At 43.6% G+C, this 18,312-nt stretch overlaps 1 protein-coding gene across 4 annotated transcripts in view; it reads right to left on the bottom strand.

Moving 5' to 3' along the window:
- SH3BP5 (SH3 domain binding protein 5) overlaps positions 1-18,312 on the bottom strand; it is a 72,697-nt gene that overhangs the window by 36,799 nt on the left and 17,586 nt on the right. The window lies entirely within an intron of this gene.

An 18,312-nucleotide genomic window follows, 5' to 3' on the forward strand; every position in this document is an offset into this window, starting at 1 on the left:
CACACCTGTGGGAGGCAGTCCAGAGCGGCACCACCCAGAGCTTCCCGCCACACTGGACGTGGGCTGCCCAGCACGGCAGCTGCCAGCCACCTGGCTGAGCTCTTGAAATTGGCTACTGAGACTGAGGAAATGAGACTGAGATGTGTTTAATTTAGATCACACTGGATGGCGCAAGTTAAAAAGCTCTGTCCAGGTCCCCAGGGAGGGTGTCCAGCCCAGCTGGCCCTGGAGGCTTCAGTCCTTCGTGATGGCACCGTTTCCTATCCCCCCATCAAGTCCTCCACCATACAGCGTGGGCAACATTACACACTGAGGGCAAAGTTCCCACACGCCAGTGCCTGTGTGGGCCTCGTGCTCGGTCTCTGCCTTTGGGCACGGCCAGTGTGGTGGCTAAGGCAGGTGTTCACAGCCACTGCAGGATCTGTGCAGGATGGGGACAGTACAGGTGCCACAGAGCCTGGCGGCGGGGAGCTCGCAGGGCAAGGCAGGCGATCAGTGGGAGGCCCTGGAACACTTCAGAGGGGCGACAACCACACAGAAGCCTGAAGCCTGAGTAAGCACTTGGGGCGGCGAGAGCAAACACTGATGCCCGAGCAGGCAGCACAGCCGAGCTTGGCCGCAGGAGAGGGAGTGGCATGGTGCGGGCCAGTGGCTGAGGAAGGTGGGGCCCGGACTGTGGAGAAGGGTCACAGGTCAGGGTGCGCTCGCACCCTGGAGGCAGCCGCCAGCAACGCGGCCTCGGGAAGAGTTTGCAGGGGAGGTACAGGCATGTGGGGCATGCCCTGCTTGCCACATTGTGAAAGTAGAGAAACCAGATCAATGGACATCACAAAGAGGAAAAAATTGAGAGAAATGTAGCCCTAGGTCTAGGGAGACATACTGGAGGGTCAGGTCAGGACTGCACAGATCCCACCGCCCCCTTCCTTTCCCTTCTGTATTTGTCTGACACAGCCACACCTCGGGATATGTGTGTGTGTGCCTGAGAGGGGAAACCGGTACATAGAGAAGGACCAACTCATGACCACTGGCAGTGGGGCTGCCGCAGGACCACACAGCCACCCTGCTGGTAAAACACATGTGTTCCATTGCCTGCAAAGGTCAACCCCACAAGTAACTATCTGAAAACTATTTCTAAGAAGCCATGTGCAGGGGCTTCTTGAGCCAATGGACAGCTCCCAGGGGTGAAGGAGGCTTTGAGCACTTCTAATTTCCTTCCCCTCTATCACACTGGGCATGGGATTGCAGGATGGGTTTGCAGATAATGCCACCCGCCAGCATGTGAGCAGATGGCCTCTACCTGGGGCGGGGGTATCTCAGCTCTGAGCCCCATCTGACGTCTGAGTCTGGTGTTGGTCCCTCTCCAGTCCTGTGTTATTGTTGTCTTCGCTTTCCCTGCCTTCACTCCCATCCAGCCAGGCCTGCAGTCATCCGCTGCAGCTCCTGAAGACAGAGAACAAGCCCAGGACTGTCTTGCAGATGAAGCACCTCAGATGCGTTGGTGCGGCCCCACACAGGGCTTCTGCAGGACTGGCCTTCCAGTGCAGGGGGGCACGTGCTGTCTGAAGCCTGGGATTTTTATCAGAGACACAGATCCAATCTCCCTAAGCCTCTGTCTGTGATGTCTTAAACCTCATCTGTGAGGTATCTTCTTTACGAATCATTTTTCTTACCCATAAAATAGTTATTTTCCATCTCATAGGGAAGGCTATTTAGAGTAATAAAGGAAAATGTGAATGTAAAACACCTAATAGTTGCTAATAGTGCATAATAGGTGCTTAAAAATGTACACATTTTCCCCTGGCATAAAGAGACCCATGTTTCTATTAGAAACATCATGAGGTCTCCCTGAGGCAGGGGTAGCTGACAGGATGGGAGTGAGAACCGCCACACTGGACTGGCAGACTGACAGGACGGGAGTGGAACCGCCACACTGTGCAGGCAGAGTGACGGGACGGGAGTGGGAACCGTCACGCTGTGCAAGCAGAGTGACAGGACGGGAGTGGGAACCGTCACACTGTGCAGGCAGGCTGACGGGACGGGAGTGGGAACCATCACACTTTGTGGACAGAGACTGTGGAAACACTCACATGCACAGCTGAGTCCTTGCGGTCACTGTCCTGTGAGAGGCTGTACCCAGATCACAAGTGAGAAACTGATGCCAAGTCAGTGTGTGCCAGGGCAGGCCACACCATCACTCTAGACCTCCTTCATAAAATGAGAATTGGGCCCTTAGCCAGTGGCCTATAGGCCAGTAGGCTCAGGGCTTTTGACCTGTGTGCCGTATACAAGCAGTCAGAAAAATCTGTATTTAAAAATATATGGATTCTCAAATATCTCAAACACACAGCAAATCAGATGATCTGGCAACCCTGGGCCCCATTCCTACCTGTCGACCACTGGCTAGAAGTAAAGCAGAAGACGCTGCCTTCACGCAGACTGCCTTCCAGTCTGCACCCAGGGCCGGAATCACACTGCCTGCTTCACTCGCTCAGGGTCCCTGCCCAGCCCCTGGAGACTTCTGCTTTGCCAAGAGCTATTCTGGGCACTGGTGACTACAATCCACCAGCTCTGCCTTTGAAAGAGAGAGGAATGCTGAACACAGATAATTTATTATGAGACAGTCACCTGCTTTACTTTAATTACTTTAATTCCATCAGTGTGTATCACTGATAACAACCTTATTAGGTAGGGTCTATTGTTGATATTCACATTTCACAAATAGGGAAACTGAGGCACAGAGTGACTAGGTAACTTGCCCAAGGTCACAGAGCTGGGAAGTGGCACAGCCAAGATTTAAAGTCAAGCAGTAAATAAGTAAGTGCAATGCAGTGTGGTCAATGTTAAAGCCTCGGTGTACACACTGTGCACTGGATAGATAACCGGGCAGGCTCCCCGAGGAAAGTGCCATCCACACCGAGCCTGAAGGAGGGGGGATCTCATCAGACCCAAGCGAGAGGCTGCGAGGCCGAGGGAGCGGCACCAGCACGGTGGGGGCAAGAGGGCTGGTGGCGGTGGAGCAGGAGCATGGGTCCCTCATGAGGCGGGTGGGCTCTGTCCCCCACAAACAGTGGGCTTTTCAAATTCTCAATTTGCTTCCCAAGAGTGTGTTTTACCACAAAAAGGAGAAGTAATAGCTTGCTGGTCAGCCCCACTTGTGAACAGCACTTCCGTGACCAGGGTAATGTGAACACAATGTTGAGCATAGCACCATTCTGCTGGGAGGACAGGGCATGGGAAAGGTGGCTAGTGGTGGGGGCAGAGGAAGGAAAGGCACTAAAATCCCACCTTCCACAGGGGATGTAGGCAGATAATAGCTACAACTGGCTAGTCAGCAAGTACCACACAAAACCCAGAATCAACCTAAATTATTGGCTAAGATATGTTAAACTGATCTACTAAAACTGCCCCTTAAGGGAGAAGAAATAGGGGGTGGGGGTGTCAGGTAACAGGATGGGATGGATACCAGTAGGGTTTTGTTTATTTTGGTTTTTGCCTTTTTTAATTGTGGTAAAATGCCATGGTGGAGTTTTGGGCAGAGGCCTGACCTGATCAAATCTAGGTTTCACCAAACAGTGAACTGGGCTCCACAGTGACTTTGGGGGAGGATTCAGGGACCACTGGCCTGCTAAGTGTGTGACCATCAGGGGGCACTGACCCCAAGAGCCTTGATGGGACATCAGCCTTTCCTTCTATAAATGAGGTTGTGTTGCAGGGGATGATGACTCATGACTGGCTGACCTCCAACCACCAACAAGCCTATTCATCCAAGATACTAAAAGCCAAGCCAGGCCAGCCTTCTCCTGGTAAGATACAGTGGACCCAGTTCTTCAACCACGGCACACAGGATCACAGCTACTAGAGCAACAATTCTTGACAATAGTGTGGTGTGGGAGCCCACAAACCAAAATCTTTTTTGCCACAAAACATTTGTTGCTAGTGTTAACAACCTTGATTTTATTGGGATCTCACCCTGGCCCTGAAAGGTTCAGGTGACCCAGGCCTGGCCTATCAGATATGGACATTCCTAGCCTCTTGATAGTTGAGGGAGGGCACATGTCTCACCAGAATCATGTCAGACTTCATTCTGGGACTTTTCTGAAAAGGGACTGTCAGAAAGAGGAACTTTTTTCCACTGAGATGGCTGAGAGGATGGAATGAAAGCCTGGTGCAGATGGCAGCCATACTGGCACCATGAGGGGAGAATCCGACGGAGGCACGGAGGAAGTCCCAGTGACACTTTGAGCTCCTGAACTTAGCAATGCTCTACAGTCTAACCCTATACTTCAACTTCCCCACAGCCTTCCCCAACACACACACCCCCAACTGTCACAACTGCTTTATGTTTTGTTTAAGCTAATTGGAACTAGATTTCTGTTATTTGCAATTGAATTAAGCATTAAACAAAAACTGGAAAATATACCTTAAAGTAATATTAATGTAGACAGGGAGGGGAGGGTCAACCTATAGTCATACCACAGAAAAGCACTGCGATTAAATACAGTTAACTGCTGGAGGGCTTCTGCCCCTAACAAACCATGTTATAAAGGACAGAGTCTGGGGAATGCAACTCAGCCTGACCTGTATAAAGCAGTCCTTGAAATCCACCTTAGTACCGGTTAGCCACATCTTAAAGCCAGCGTGCCACAAATGCACTTGTGCTTTTGCCTCATTACCAAGTTCAAGTAAAGATCTGCCTGTGGTTCTTTGTCTCTTACGCTTATAGGCAGATGTGTCTCCCAAGATCAGAGTGGGAGTTGCTTCCAGGAATGTCCAAGGAGGAGAGAAAGATGGTTGTTTTCCCTGGAGTAAATGCTCCATAGAGCAAAGCAGTTCAGAAGTACAAACTCACCTCGGGGGAAAAAGGACAGACCTCTTACCAGTTAAGGAAAACAAGCCATTTACCACCCAGGGCTGTTCACCAGCTGATTTTTAGATCAGCACTTGAAGGAGTTCTAAAAGGGTTCCCTCTGCCTGGATAAGCCTCAGGTCTTCAAATCTGAAAACCACATCACATCCATTAGGTGACTCAGACTAAGGGCAACTTATTCAAGCAAAGATCTGCTGAGGGTGGCACCATCTCCTGTCTGAATGTGTGTCAAAAATACAGCCTTGTATCAGCTGAGCACTCCTGCTGAATCAAACCAGCCAGGACCAGTGTGCCTTGGAAACAGGGGGTCAAGTGTCCCCTCACAGGGGGCAGGGTCCTTTCCTGTGCTTCAAGCATCTCACCTGTAAGCCAAGAATGACAGCACTCCACTCCACAAAGGTGCCCCCAGAACCGAGACTGCGATGCGACATCAGTGTTTAAAAATAGCTGTCCTACAATTAGAGATGACAGCATACCTCAGAAGATCCTCAGTCATGGTGTTTATAAATACACCATTTTCTGTGTGTATAAACATTTCATGGCCATTATCTGAGCCTCAGAAGGACCCTGTAAGATGGGCTCAGCAAGACTGATGTTTACAGATAAGAGAACTTGAGCCCAGCAGGGGAACGGCTCACTTGGCCTGAGGTCACACAAAAGTGTCAGAATTCAGACACTCAGAAACACAGGCCCTTAGTCTTTATGTCTAAAGTGTCTTTTGTTTCACCCGTGGTTCTCAAAAGTGTGGTCCCGGGGTGGGGGCGGGGACCATTTCTGGGAGTCTGCAAGTTCCAAACCATTGTCATAATCAAATCCAACTATTTGCCTTTTTCACCTTCATTCTCTCATCGTTCAGTGGACTTTTCTTTCAGGGACTACGTGACACACAACATTACAAGGGACAGGATAAAGAAGCAGAGATGAGAATCTAGCTCTTGTGTTAAGCCACACTTGAAAGAGGCTTGCAAAACTTGAAAAAGGTTTTTGCAAAAGAGACTTGCAAAACAATAAAATGATTACTTTCTTTTCCTGAATTTTCTGTTTGGGAAAATAGCTATTTTTATAAAATGTGTTATTTATGTTGACACATAATGTTTACTATTGTCACTTTTATGAATAATGCAAGTCTTTAAAACTTAGTTTTAATTTCTAACATGGCAAATATTATAGATATTACCTGCAAAAACAGAAGCTCTTGGAGGTCCTCAGTGATCATAAGGATCTAACCAGAACTTGTGGCCAAAAAACGTCAGGTTGGCTGCGTGGCCAAGCCACAGCCTTCCTGCAGGCCTGCCCTGCAGCCCCTCCCCAGGGAGAAACACCCATGTACTCACAGTGAAGCACTTACTCCTCCCAACCTGGCCAAGGACAAAGCCATCCTTTGCTGCGGAGTCTTCATAGCACTCTCAGCACTTCTTTACATTTGCTAACCTCCTGTTTAAGAATGGGGGAGGCATTCCAGGCTCAGAGCCTTCCAGAGAAAGGGAGCTGCTAGAATTTGACAAGCAAAGAAATTAATCCACATTGCTGGCTAAATCATCACGCTGTGCTCTTGGGAGCTGGGCACTTGCAAACACAGGCACACCATCGTCTCAGGCTTGGTTCATCGCACTTCACAGACACAGCGTGTTTTACAAATTGAAGGCTCACGGCGTGTGTTGAGCATGTCTATCAGAGCCATTGTTTCCAACAGCCTTTGACCACTACATGTTTCCATGACACATTTTGGTAGTTCTTGAAATATTTCAAATTTTTCTTTCTCTTTATTATTATATTTGTTATGGTGATCTGTGACTTTTGATGTTACTATTACAATTGTTTTGGGGCACCACAAATAAATGGGCATCTTATATGGTGCCCATATAAAATGGAGAACTTAATAAATGTTGTGTGTGTGTGTTCTGACGGCTCCACAGACCAGCTGATCCCCCAGTTCTCTCCCTCTCCTTGGGCCTCCCTATTCCCTGAGACACAGTGATACTGAATTAGGCCAAACAGTAACCCTATAATGGCCTTTAAGTGTTCAAGTGAAAGAAAGAGTCCCACATCTTTCACTTTGAGTCTCGAGATGATTATCCTTAAGGAGGAAGGCATGGCAAAAGCCTACATAGGTCAAAAGTTAGGCCTTTTGTGCCAAACAGCCATATTGCAAATGCAAAGGAAAAGATGTTGAAGGAAATTAAAAGTGCAAGTACAGGGAACACATGGAATGCTAGGAAAGCAAAACAGCCTTAGTGCTGACTCATGACAAGAGGTCAAAATAGCAACAGGAGTTTGGAATAACTTGATTCCAGCCCTCATGGATGATTTTGAGGGGTTCAAGAATTCAGTGGACACTCCAAAGGACAGATCAACCAGACAGAAAATAAGTAAGGACACACAGGCACTGAACAACACATTGTATCAGACGGACCTAAGAGACATCTACAGAACACACCACCCAAAAGCAGCAGGACACACAAGTCTTCTCAAGTGTACAAGGAACATTTTCAAAATAGATCATACACTAGACCACAAAAAGAGACTCAGTAAATTCAAAAAGATTGAAACTGTACCAACAAGCTTCTCAGACCACAAAGGTATGAAACTAGAAATAAATTACACAAAGAAAATGAAAAAGCCCACAAACACATGGAGGCTTAACATGCTCCTAAATAATCAATGGATCAATGACCAAATAAAAACAGAGATCAAGCAATATATGGGTACCTGGAACCATTGATAACCATGAATCTAAAGCCTGCAATGGCAATAGGTACATACCTATCAATAATCACCCTAAATTAAGTGGTCTGAATGCACCAATCTAAAGACAAAGAGTCACTGAATGGATTAAAAAAACAAGACCCAACTACATGCTGCCTACAGGGCTCACTTCAAACCCAAAGACATACACAGACTAAAAGTGAAAAGGATGGACAAAGATATTTCATGCAACTAATAGGGAGAAAAAAGCAGGAGTTGAAGTACTTGTAAGAGACAAAATACACTTCAAAACACAGAAAGTCACAAGAGACAAAGAAGGACATTACATAAAGATAGAGGGGTCAATCCAACAAGAGGATATAACCATTTATACGCACCTAATACAGAAGCACCTACATATGTGAAACAAATACTAACATAATTAAAAGGGGAAACAGAATGTAATACCTTCATTCTAGAGGCTTCAACACTCCACTCACTCCAAAGGACAGATCAACCAGACACAAGGAGACAGAGGCATTGAACAACACATTAGAACAGATGGACCTAACAGACATCTACAGATCCACCCAAAAGCAGCAGGCTACACATTATTGTCAAGTGCACATGGAACGCTTTCCAGAATAGACCACATACTAGGCCACAAAAAGAGCCTCCGTAAATTCAAAGATTGAAGTTGTACCAACCAATTTCTCAGACCACAAAGGTATAAAACAAGAAAGAAATTGTACAAAGAAAACAAAAAGGCTCACAAACACATGGAGGCTTACCAACATGCTCCTAAATAATCAATGGATCAACGACCAAATTAATATAGAGATCAAGCAATATATGGAAACAAAAGACAACAACAACACAAAGCCCCAACTTCTGTGGGATGCAGCGAAAGCAGTTTTAAGAGGAAAGTATACAGCAATCAAGGCATATTTAAAAAAGGAAGAACAATCCCAAATGAACAGTCTAAAGATACAATTATCAAAATTGGAAAAAGAACAAATAAGGCCTAAAGTCAGCAGAACAAGGGACATAATAAAGATCAGAAAAGATATGAATAAAATTGAGAACAATAAAACAATAGAAAAAAATTAATGAAACCAAGAGCTGGTTCTTTGAGAAAATAAAATAGATAAACCTCCAGACTTATTAAGAAAAAAAGAGAATCTACACACATAAACAGAATCAGAAGTGAGAAAAGGAAAAATCATGACGGACACCACAGAAATTCAAAGAATTATTAGAGAACACTATGAAAATCTATATGCTACAAAGTTGGATAACCTAGAAGAAATGGACAACTTTCTAGAAAAATACAACCTTCGAAGACCGACCAAAGAAGGAACCGAAATCTAAAAAGACCAATTACCAGCAATGAAATTGAATTGGTAACCAAAAAACTACCCAGGAACAAAACCTTCGGACCAGATGGATTCACCGCTAAATTTTATCAGACATTTGGAGAAGGCATAATACCCATCCTCCTCAAAGTTTTTAAAAAATTGAAGAGGAGGGAATACTTCCAAAATCATTCTATGCAGCCAGCATCACCCTAATACCAAAACCAGGCAAAGACCCCACCAAAAAAGAAAATTACAACCAATATGCCTGATGAACATAGATGCAAAAATACTCAACAAAATATTAGCAAACCAAATTCAAAATCAGGGATGCAAGGATGGTACAACATTCGAAAATTCATCATCATCATCTACCACATCAACAAAAAGAAGGACAAAAACCACATGATCATTTCCACAGACACTGAAAAAGCATTCAACAAATTAACAAAATGGGTATAGAAGGCAAGTACCTCAACATAATAAAGGTCATATATGACAAACTCACAGTCAACATCATACTTAATAGCGAGAAGCTGAAAGCTTTTCACCTAAGATCGGGAACAAGACAGGGATGCCCACTCTCCCCACTGTTATTCAACATAGTACTGGAGGTCCTAGCCACAGCAATCAGACAAAACAAAGAAATAAAAGGCATCCAGAGGCAGAAGATGGCGGCGTGAGTAGAGCAGTGGAAATCTCCTCCCAAAACAACATATATCTATGAAAATATAACAAAGACAACCCTTCCTAGAATAAAGACCAGAGGACACAGGACAATATCCAGACCACATCCACACCTGAGAGAACCCAGCGCCTCGCGAAGTGGGTAAGATACAAGCCCCGGCACCGCGGGAGCCGAGCGCCCCTCCCCCCAGCTCCCAGCGGGAGAAGAGCAGGCAGAGCGGGAGGGAGACGGAGCCCAGGACTGCCGAACACCCAGCCCCAGCCATCCGGGCCAGAGTGCAGGGCGCTCAATACTAGGAAAACAGGGCAGCAAGAACAGTGAACAGGCACTGGAGGCTGGGCGACAGAGGGCATAAGAAAAGCGCGCGACCATTTTATTTTTGCTTTTTTGCTGTTTTGTTTTGGCGAGCGCTTTTTGGAAGTCTTAAAGGGATAGGGACCGCAATACTAGGGAAACAGGGCAGAAAGACCGGTGAGCAGAGGCCTGAGGCTGGCACCGGAGAATAAAGAAAAACAAACGAACACCTTTTTTTTTTTTTTTTAATTAAAAAAAATTTTTTTTCTTTTTTTTTTTGGTGGGCGTTGTTTTGTTTTGGCGGGTGCTTTTTGGAAGTCTTAAAGGGGCAGGGCGGGTCACTTAATCCAGAGGTAGGGAATCCGGGATCTCTGGGCACCCTAACCCCTGGGCTGCAGGGAGCACGGAGGCCCCTTACAGAGATAAATAGCCTCCCAGCAGCTCCTGCTCCAACGCGACTCCACCACTTTGGAGCAGCTGCCCGAGCCAGGCCACGCCCACAGCAACAGCGGAGATTAACTCCATAGCAGCCGGGCAGGAAGCAGAAACCCTGTCTGCGCGCAGCTGCCCAGCACAAGCCACTAGAGGCCGCTGTTCTCCCAGGAGAGGAGGGCCACAAACCAACAAGAAAGGAAGTCCTTCCAGCCGTCACTCGTCCCAGTTCTGCAGGCTATTCCTATCACCATGAAAAGGCAAAGCTACAGGCAGACAAAGATCACAGAGACAACACCAGAGAAGGAGACAGACCTAACCAGTCTCCCTGAAAAAGAATTCAAAATAAGAATCATAAACATGCTGACAGAGATGCAGAGAAATACGCAAGAGAAATGGGATGAAGTCCGGAAGGAGATCACAGATGCCAGAAAGGAGATCGCAGAAATGAAACAAACTCTGGAAGGGTTTATAAGCAGAATGGATAGAATGCAAGAGGCCATTGATGGAATTGAAATCAGAGAACAGGAACGCATAGAAGCTGACATAGAGAGAGACAAAAGGATCTCCAGGAATGAAACAATATTAAGAGAACAGTGTGACCAATCCAAAAGGAACAATATCCGTATTATAGGGGTCCCAGAAGAAGAAGAGAGAGGAAAAGAGATGGAAAGTATCTTAGAAGAAATAATTGCTGAAAACTTCCCCACACTGGGGGAGGAAGTAATCGAACAGACCACGGAAATACACAGAACCCCCAACAGAAAGGATCCGAGAAGGGCAACACCAAGACACATAATAATTAAAATGGCAAAGATCAAGGACAAGGAAAGAGTGTTAAAGGCAGCTAGAGAGAAAAAGGTCACCTATAAAGGGAAACCCATCAGGCTAACGTCAGATTTCTCAACAGAAACCCTACAGGCCAGAAGAGAATGGCATGATATATTTAATACAATGAAACAGAAGGGCCTTGAACCAAGGATACTGTATCCAGCACGACTATCATTCAAATATGACGGTGGGATTAAACAATTCCCAGACAAACAAAAGCTGAGGGAATTTGCTTTCCACAAACCACCTCTACAGAACATCTTACAGGGACTGCTCTAGATGGGAGCACTCCTAGAAAGAGCACAGCACAAAACACCCAACATATGAAGAATCGAGGAGGAGGAACAAGAAGGGAGAGAAGAAAAGAATCTCCAGATAGTGTATATAACAGCTCAATAAGCGAGCTAAGTTAGGCAGTAAGATACTAAAGAGGCTAACCTTGAACCTTTGGTAACCACGAATTTAAAGCCTGCAATGGCAATAAGTACATATCTTTCAATAGTCACCCTAAATGTTAATGGGTTGAATGCACCAATCAAAAGACACAGAGTAACAGAATGGATAAAAAAGCAAGACCCATCTATATGCTGCTTACAAGAAACTCACCTGAAACCCAAAGACATGTACAGACTAAAAGTCAAGGGATGGAAAAACATATTTCAAGCAAACAACAGTGAGAAGAAAGCAGGGGTTGCAGTACTAATATCAGACAAAATAGACTTCAAAACAAAGAAAGTAACAAGAGATAAAGAAGGACACTACATAATGATAAAGGGCTCAGTCCAACAAGAGGATATAACCATTCTAAATATATATGCACCCAACACAGGAGCACCAGCATATGTGAAACAAATACTAACAGAACTAAAGGGGGATATAGACTGCAATGCATTCATTCTAGGAGACTTCAACACATCACTCACCCCAAAGGATAGATCCACTGGGAAGAAAATAAGTAAGGACACGGAAGCACTGAACAACACAGTAGAGCAGATGGACCTAATAGACATCTATAGAACTCTACATCCAAAAGCAGCGGGATATACATTCTTCTCAAGTGCACATGGAACATTCTCCAGAACAGACCACATACTAGGCCACAAAAAGAGCCTCAGAAAATTCCAAAAGATTGAAATCCTACCAACCAACTTTTCAGACGACAAAGGCATAAAGCTAGAAATAAACTGTACAAAGAAAGCAAAGAGGCTCAAAAACACATGGAGACTTAACAACACGCTCCTAAATAACCAATGGATCAATGACCAAATCAAAATGGAGATCCAGCAATATATGGAAACAAATGACAACAACAACACTAAGCCCCAACTTCTGTGGGACACTGCAAAAGCAGTCTTAAGAGGAAAGTATAAAGCAATCCAAGCATATTTAAAAAAGGAAGAGCAATCCCAAATGAATGGTCTAATGTCACAACTATCGAAATTGGAAAAAGAAGAACAGATGAGGCCTAAGGTCAGCAGAAGGAGGGACATAATAAAGATCAGAGAAGAAATAAATAAAATTGAGAAGAATAAAACAATAGCAAAAATCAATGAAACCAAGAGCTGGTTCTTCGAGAAAATAAACAAAATAGATAAGCCTCTAGCCAGACTTATTAAGAAGAAAAGAGAGTCAACACAAATCAACAGTATCAGAAACGAGAAAGGAAAAATCACGACGGACCCCACGGAAATGCAAAGAATTATTGGAGAATACTATGAAAACCTATATGCTAACAAGCTGGGAAACCTAGGAGAAATGGACAACTTCCTAGAAAAATATAACCTTCCAAGATTGACCCAGGAAGAAACAGAAAATCTAAACAGACCAATTACCAGCAACGAAATTGAAGAGGTAATCAAAAAACTACCAAAGAACAAAACCCCCGGGCCAGATGGATTTACCTCGGAATTTTATCAGACATACAGGGAAGACATAATACCCATTCTCTTTAAAGTTTTCCAAAAAATAGAGGAGGAGGGGATACTCCCAAACTCATTCTATGAAGCTAACATCACCCTAATACCAAAACCAGGCAAAGACCCCACCAAAAAAGAAAACTACAGACCAATATCCCTGATGAACGTAGATGCAAAAATACTCAACAAAATATTAGCAAACCGAATTCAAAAATACATCAAAAGGATCATACACCATGACCAAGTGGGATTCATTCCAGGGATGCAAGGATGGTACAACATTCGAAAGTCCATCAACATCATCCACCACATCAACAAAAAGAAAGACAAAAACCACATGATCATCTCCATAGATGCTGAAAAAGCATTTGACAAAGTTCAACATCCATTCATGTTAAAAACTCTCAGCAAAATGGGAATAGAGGGCAAGTACCTCAACATAATAAAGGCCATCTATGATAAACCCACAGCCAACATTATATTGAACAGCGAGAACCTGAAAGCATTTCCTCTGAGATCGGGAACTAGACAGAGATGCCCACTCTCCCCACTGTTATTTAACATAGTACTGGAGGTCCCAGCCACGGCAATCAGACAAAATAAAGAAATACAAGGAATCCAGATTGGTAAAGAAGAAGTTGAACTGTCACTATTTGCAGATGACATGATACTGTACATAAAAAACCCTAAAGACTCCACCCCAAAACTACTAGAACTGATATCGGAATACAGCAAAGTTGCAGGATACAAAATCAACACACAGAAATCTGTGGCTTTCCTATATACTAACAATGAACCAACAGAAAGAGAAATCAGGAAAACAACTCCATTCACAATTGCATCAAAAAAAATAAAATACCTAGGAATAAACCTAACCAAAGAAGTGAAAGACTTATACTCTGAAAATTACAAGTCACTCTTAAGAGAAATTAAAGGGGACACTAACAGATGGAAACTCATCCCATGCTCGTGGCTAGGAAGAATTAATATCGTCAAAATGGCCATCCTGCCCAAAGCAATATAGAGATTTGATGCAATCCCTATGAAACTACCAGCAACATTCTTCAATGAACTGGAACAAATGATTCAAAAATTCATATGGAAACACAAAAGACCCCGAATAGCCAAAGCAATCCTGAGAAAGAAGAATAAAGTAGGGGGGATCTCACTCCCCAACTTCAAGCTCTACTATAAAGCCATAGTAATCAAGACAATTTGGTACTGGCACAAGAGCAGAGCCACAGACCAATGGAACAGACTAGAGAATCCAGACATTAACCCAGACATATATGGTCAATTAATATTTGATAAAGGAGCCATGGACATACAATGGCGAAATGACAGTCTCTTCAACAGGTGGTGCTGGCAAAACTGGACAGCTACATGTAGGAGAATGAAACTGGACCATTGTCTAACCCCATATACAAAAGTAAACTCAAAATGGATCAAAGACCTGAATGTAAGCCATGAAACCATTAAACTCTTGGAAGAAAACATAGGCGAAAACCTCTTAGACATAAACATGAGTGACCTCTTCTTGAACATATCTCCCCGGGCAAGGAAAACAACAGCAAAAATGAGTAAGTGGGACTATATTAAGCTGAAAAGCTTCTGTACAGCAAAAGACACCATCAATAGAACAAGAAGGATCCCTACAGTATGGGAGAATATATTTGAAAATGACACATCCGATAAAGGCTTGACGTCCAGAATATATAAGGAGCTCACACGCCTCAACAAACAAAAAACAAATAACCCAATTAAAAAATGGGCAGAGGAACTGAACAGACAGTTCTCCAAAAAAGAAATACAGATGGCCAACAGACACATGAAAAGATGCTCCACATCGCTAATTATCAGAGAAATGCAAATTAAAACTACAATGAGGTATCACCTCACACCAGTAAGGATGGCTGCCATCCAAAAGACAGAGAACAACAAATGTTGGCGAGGCTGTGGAGAAAGGGGAACCCTCCTACACTGCTGGTGGGAATGTAAGTTAGTTCAACCATTGTGGAAAGCAGTATGGAGGTACATCAAAATGCTCAAAACAGACTTACCATTTGACCCAGGAATTCCACTCCTAGGAATTTACCCTAAGAACGCAGCAATCAAGTTTGAGAAAGACAGATGCACCCCTATGTTTATTGCAGCACTATTTACAATAGCCAAGAATTGGAAGCAACCTAAATGTCCATCAATAGATGAATGGATAAAGAAGATGTGGTACATATACACAATGGAATACTACTCAGCCATAAGAAAAGGGCAAATCCAATCATTTGCAGCAACATGGATGGAGCTGGAGGGTATTATGCTCAGTGAAACAAGCCAAGCGGAGAAAGAGAAATACCAAATGATTTCACTTATCTGTGGAATATAAGAACAAAGGAAAAACTGAAGGAACAAAACAGCACCAGAATCACAGAATTCAACAAAGGACTAACAGGTACCAAAGGGAAAGGGACTGGGGAGGATGGGTGGGTAGGGAGGGATAAGGGGGGGAGAAGTAGGGGGGTATTAAGATTAACATGCATGGGGGGGTAGGAGAAAAGGGAGGGCTGTACAACACAGAGAAGGCAAGTAGTGATTCTACAACATTTTGCTATGCTGATGGACAGTGACTGTAAAGGGGTTTATAGGGGAGACCTGGTATAGGGGAGAGCCTAGTAAACATAATATTCGTCATGTAAGTGTAGATTAGTGATACCAAAAACAAAGCAAAAAAAAAAAAAAAAGGGCAGTTCCTGTGTGGTAACCTCCAACGAGTTCTACACAAGGGTATAAAGGGCATATAAAAGTGTAGGCAAAGGGTCTGTTTGTGTTTATACAGAGGATCAAAGCCTAATTGGGCTACCCCGAAAATGAACTAAGATACGATATGAAAAAGAACTTCCAACATCTGCACTCTCTGGAAGACTCATGCCAGAAGATGATCATCAAAAAACCCCAACAAAGATCCACTCACTGCTACAGCTGTAGATGCACTCATCCCACCAGTTCCTGGACTTGCCATGGGAATGAGGAAGGAGATATCTAAGCTGGCCTGTGCATACAGTAAAACAACAAATTTGACTGGATCTATACTGTTGGAACTCAACCAAGAATTTGGAGAAATGCAAATTGTAGCGCTCCAAACTCTTACAACTACAGACTATTTACTGTTAAAAGAACATATGGCATGTGAACAGTCCCCAGGAATGGGTTGTTTTAATTTGTCTGATTTCTCTCAGACTGTTCAAGTTCAGTTGGACAATATCCACCATATCATAGATAAGTTTTTACAAATGCCTAAGGTGCCTTAATGGTTTTCTTGGTTTCATTGGAGATGGCTGGTAATTACAGATATGCTTTGGTTATGTAACTATACTCCTATTATGTTAATGTGTGTGCGCAATCTAAGTAGTAGCTTAAAACCTATATATGCTGAAGTTACTCTACAAGAAGATATGTCAAAGAAATAATCAATCTTCCCATGTTTTCTTCCGTCTGCTACTTCTATAGCTTTTCTTCTTCCTTCCTAATTACAACCCTTAAATAGAATTCGTGCCTCATATCAAATTTACCGAGTATCATAACTCCTCCAAGTGGTAAAGATACCTCAAGACAAATGCTGGGCATAGAAGCTACAGGGCATAAATATGCAAAGAAATAAAAAGCTAACCATTTCAAACAATAAGGCTTCTCTCTCACTTACCAACTCTACATTTCCCTGTATGGCCCCGGAAGATGACTGGTTAGCCAGAGACGGGTAAGATTCCTCAAGGGAGGAACAACCTAAGACAGGCACAGTCGCAGGGGGGCCATCAGGTGAGAAATTGGGGATCAACAGAGGTGAGGCTTAGAACCTCACCCCCCCTGTTCTGAGAGAAATCTTCTGCATACGTGGATGTTTTATTGCCCTGGTCTAGCTTGGATTAACACATAGTCTACAGGCACACACCTGATCATCTACATTTGCTCTCTTACAACACTAAACTATGTTTTCTACCTTTATCTTGTATCTACCTACCACTTCAGCATTTTATTAAAAATAATAATAATAAAGAGAGAAATGTGGTATCCACATATAAATCAAGTATAAAAACCAAATGAGTATTCATATTTGAACTGACTGTTTAGAGTTCATAATGCATGAGCAAAACCGAAAGATTCTGTGATGACTCCCCTTGTACTGTTCACTATGTAACTTATTCATTATGTAAGAATTTGTTCTCCATGTAAGAACTTGTTTGTTATGCCTCAGAAGATTGGAGACTGACGAAAATTAGGCTTGGGGTGGATTAATGATTGTGCATTGAGCATTGACTCCCCTATACAGAATTTTATTGTCGTTAACAACCATTTGATCAATAAATATGAGAGATGCCCTCACAAAAAAAAAAAAAAAAAAAAAGACAGACTTCCAATGGTAAAATAAATAAGTAACCGGGATGTAATGTATAGCATAAGGAATATAGTCAAGATATTGTAACAGCTTGGTAGGGTGATAGCTGGAACCTAGAATTATGTATATAAATGTTCTACCACTGTGTTGTACACTTGAAACTAATGTAATGTAATACTGTGCGTCAACTACCCTTCAATAAAAAATAATTAAAAAAAAAAAAAAGCTTACTTTAAAAAGATGTATTTCCTTTTGATGGTTTTCCACTTACAGTCATGAAGTCTCCTTTTCAAACAAGTACAAGCATGACAAATGAAAGGAAAATATAGAATGAATAGTACATAGCCTAAGATTAAGCAAAAATCATGACAGCAGGAGAAAATGTGGAGCGGGGAACACAAACTCTTTCAGCAGGAACATTACATAACGAGGCACCACCGGGAACGTTCTGCTTAAGTTCTGGAAATGTTTTCAGCGTGCCACAAATGACGGTTTCTTTTCACCCATCCAATCTATTGTTTATGAGCGCTTGGGGCAGCTACTAAAATACACAAGAAACCACTTTACTCCGCGCTTGGGTGAGGGGGGAGTGCACGCTCTTCAGCGTGTCCTCTGTGCGTGTGGTCCAGTGCAGAGGCCACTGGCCACTTGCGGCTGAATGAACACTTGAAATGTGGCTGGTACAAAAATCTGGATTTGTCATCAAACTTTAATTTTTAAATTACAATTTGGGTCGCCACGTGTGGCCGCCGAAGGGATGGCAGAGGTCTGGCTACCCGCCCCGGCTGTGCTTCCACTTCCGCACTGAGAGCAGCATCCCCCTGGGGTCTTCCCTTGGCTCCCGCCCCTGCGGGAGT

Source organism: Manis pentadactyla, chromosome 14, assembly GCF_030020395.1.
Source record: "Manis pentadactyla isolate mManPen7 chromosome 14, mManPen7.hap1, whole genome shotgun sequence".
Classification (NCBI taxonomy): Eukaryota; Metazoa; Chordata; class Mammalia; order Pholidota; family Manidae; genus Manis; species Manis pentadactyla.